This window comes from Anopheles arabiensis, unplaced genomic scaffold (genome assembly GCF_016920715.1).
Source record: "Anopheles arabiensis isolate DONGOLA unplaced genomic scaffold, AaraD3 Autosomal_pericentromeric_contig0013, whole genome shotgun sequence".
In the NCBI taxonomy this organism is placed as follows: domain Eukaryota; kingdom Metazoa; phylum Arthropoda; class Insecta; order Diptera; family Culicidae; genus Anopheles; species Anopheles arabiensis.
The window spans coordinates 71,485-74,592 of NW_024412161.1; positions in this window are offsets into that span (position 1 = coordinate 71,485).

Below are 3,108 nucleotides of genomic sequence, written 5' to 3' on the forward strand. Positions count from 1 at the left end.
TTTAAAACAAAATCACTTTTCATGAGTGATTCACTCACTTTTTTAAACAATATCCTTTTTTATAAGTAATTCACTCATTTTTTTAAAACAAAATCACTTTTTATGAGTGATTCACTCACTTTTTTAAACATTATCCTTTTTTATGAGTGATTCACTCATGTTTTTAAACAAAATCTCTTTTTATGAGTGAATCACTCACTTTTAAAACAAAATCTCTTTTTATGAGTGATTCACTCACTTTTTAAAACAAAATCTCTTTTTATGAGTGATTCACTCACTTTTAAAACAAAATCCCTTTTTTATGAGTGATTCACTCATTTTTTAAACAAACTCACTTTTTATGAGTGATTCACTCACTTTTAAACAAAATCCTTTTTATGAGTGATTCACTCATGTTTTTAAACACAATCCCTTTTTTATGAGTGAATCATTCACTTTTTAAAACAAAATCTCTTTTTTATGAGTGATTCACTCACTTTTTAAACAAAATCCCTTTTTTATGAGTGATATACTCACTTTTTTACACAAAATCCCTTTTTTATGAGTTAATCGCTCACTCTTTTAAACCAAATCAATTTTTTATGAGTAATTCACTCACTTTTTTAAACAAAATCCCTTTTTCTATGAGTTAATCGCTCATTTTTTAATCAAAATCCCTTTTTATAAGTGAATCGCTCACTCTTTTAAACAAAATCCCTTTTATATGAGTGATTCACTCACTTTTTTAAACAAAATCCCTTTTTTATGAGTGATTCACTCGCTTTTTTACACAAAATCACTTTTTTTATGAGTGATTCACTCTTTTTTTTAAACAAAACTCCTTTTTTATGAGTGATTCACTCACTTTTTTAAACAAAATCACTTTTTATGAGTGATTCACTCACTTTTTTTCAACAAAATCACTTTTTTATGAGTGAATCACTCACTTTTATAAATAAAATCCCTGTTTTATGAGAGGATCGCTCACTCTTTTAAACAAAATTCCTTTTTTATAAGTGAATCACTCACTTTTTTAAAAAAAATCCCTTTGTTATGAGTGAATTGCTCACTTTTTTAAACAATATCCCTTTTATATGAGTGATTCACTCATTTTTCAAAACAAAATCCCTTTTTTATGAGTGATTCACTCACTTTTTTAAACAAAATGATGATGATTATGATGATGATGATGATGATGATGATTATGATGATGATGACCCACCTCTGACCCCTACAAAGGATTGAGATGTTCGATGTATCTTGCGATAATTTGGTAAAGTTACAAATATTCAAACGAGTAGATGTTTGGGAGCTGAGCAAAGCATAGAGGTATGACGAGTTATTAGCCCGATCCACACCAATCTACCAAGCTCCGAACCCGGAGTCTACTGTACGCGCGCGTGTCTCAATTCAATGTAGTCACATTCTATTATTTTTTTGTATATTTATAGTTTCGATACTTTGGTGCATTTTGAATGTAAATTAGTTAAAAAAAAAAATCATCGCATTTTAAAGGTCAAAGAAAAGAATGAAAAAAAATCATCATCACCTAGAGTTGACAATTGACAAAACATTTAGACTACATTAGTTCTAACAAAATCAGAGCACAATTTTCTAAACTCAGATAACGAACCAGCATTGATGATTTCCTGTGGCATTCTATTGTAATACTGGATACCTCTGTGAAACAAAAAAATTCTGGCTCCTGCAGTCATATAGTTTGGCACTCTTGGAGCATTAGCTCCCCGTGTGGGGTAATTGTGAATGTCTACTCCTCTCACAACTCTTTGCGTAAGATATGTAGGTAGACGTCTTTTTATAAGATTATCAATGAATATCATTGTCTGATACGTCACTCTCTGTTTTATGGACATCCATTGTAAGACCATTCGCATTGTAACAGAAGAGGTATAACGCCCACAATCAAGGATAGCCCGCATTGCCTTATTTTGCAGCCTTTGAAGTCGCGTGAACTGTGTTTCAGTCGCCAGAAACAAAATCGAGGCACAAAAATCTAGATGAGGTCCAATAAGTGATAAGTATAATTGTATCCTACCGCAACGGTTTACATCCTTTCTCAGTCCGCAAATAACTCCAACCTTTTTGGCCACCTTCTTTATAACGTTGTCAATATGGTCCGTAAATCTGAGTTTATCGTCAACTATCACTCCTAAATATTTTATACTAGATACAATTTCTACAGATACATTATTTATTACTAATTGAGTGGGTAGGCTAAATAGTCTTCGACACACAACCACGGCTTTAGTTTTCTCAGGATTCAATTTGAGTTTCTTATATTTCAGCCACCCATCCAGTGAGTCCAGATCCTGATTGAGTTTCCTAACAATATCACAATGGTCACTACCACTAATGAAGATGACTGTGTCATCCGCAAATAAATTGATGTCGCAATGCTGTTAAACCCTTTTCATATCGTTAATATACATTAAGAAAAGTATTGGTCCTAGAACACTTCCCTGAGGTACTCCTAGGGTGTTCTCGACGGCACTTGATATTTTGTTGTTAAATACAGTTCTCTGTGTTCTGTCTTGGAGATAACTCTCGAACCATCGTAGTTCGTTGCCTTTAATGCTAAAACTCATTAATACTTTTAATAATAGTGGCCTCGAAATTGTTTCAAAGGCCCGTTTTAGATCGAGGAATACAGCAATTGTAGTATTTTCACATTCGTTTTCATACGAAGTAGGTTGCATACCAGAACTTGTTTGCAATGTTGGTTGGGAATTCTTATTTGGCGTGCATGTATTAGAGCAATCTTCACCCATATTATTTAATCCCACTTGCTATTCTACTTGTATCACATTTACCTTACCACTACGCTCGCACTTAGCAACTGAGAGTTTAGCATTAAGCGCCTCAACTAAATCGGATTTCAGTATCTCAAACTTAAGAGCAAATTCTTTCATGAGGGTTTCAAAGCCTGCATCTAGCATCGCTTTGCATTTACCCAAATCATTCCTCCCTAAATTCTTTTTGTCACACGCGTCACAACAGAAAACGATGTTAGTCGATTCATTTATCATACGCGCAGCCACTCTACTAACTTTCGTACAATCTGCGTGAAAGCCTTGGTCGCAACCCACACACACCAACGGACAGTCACCG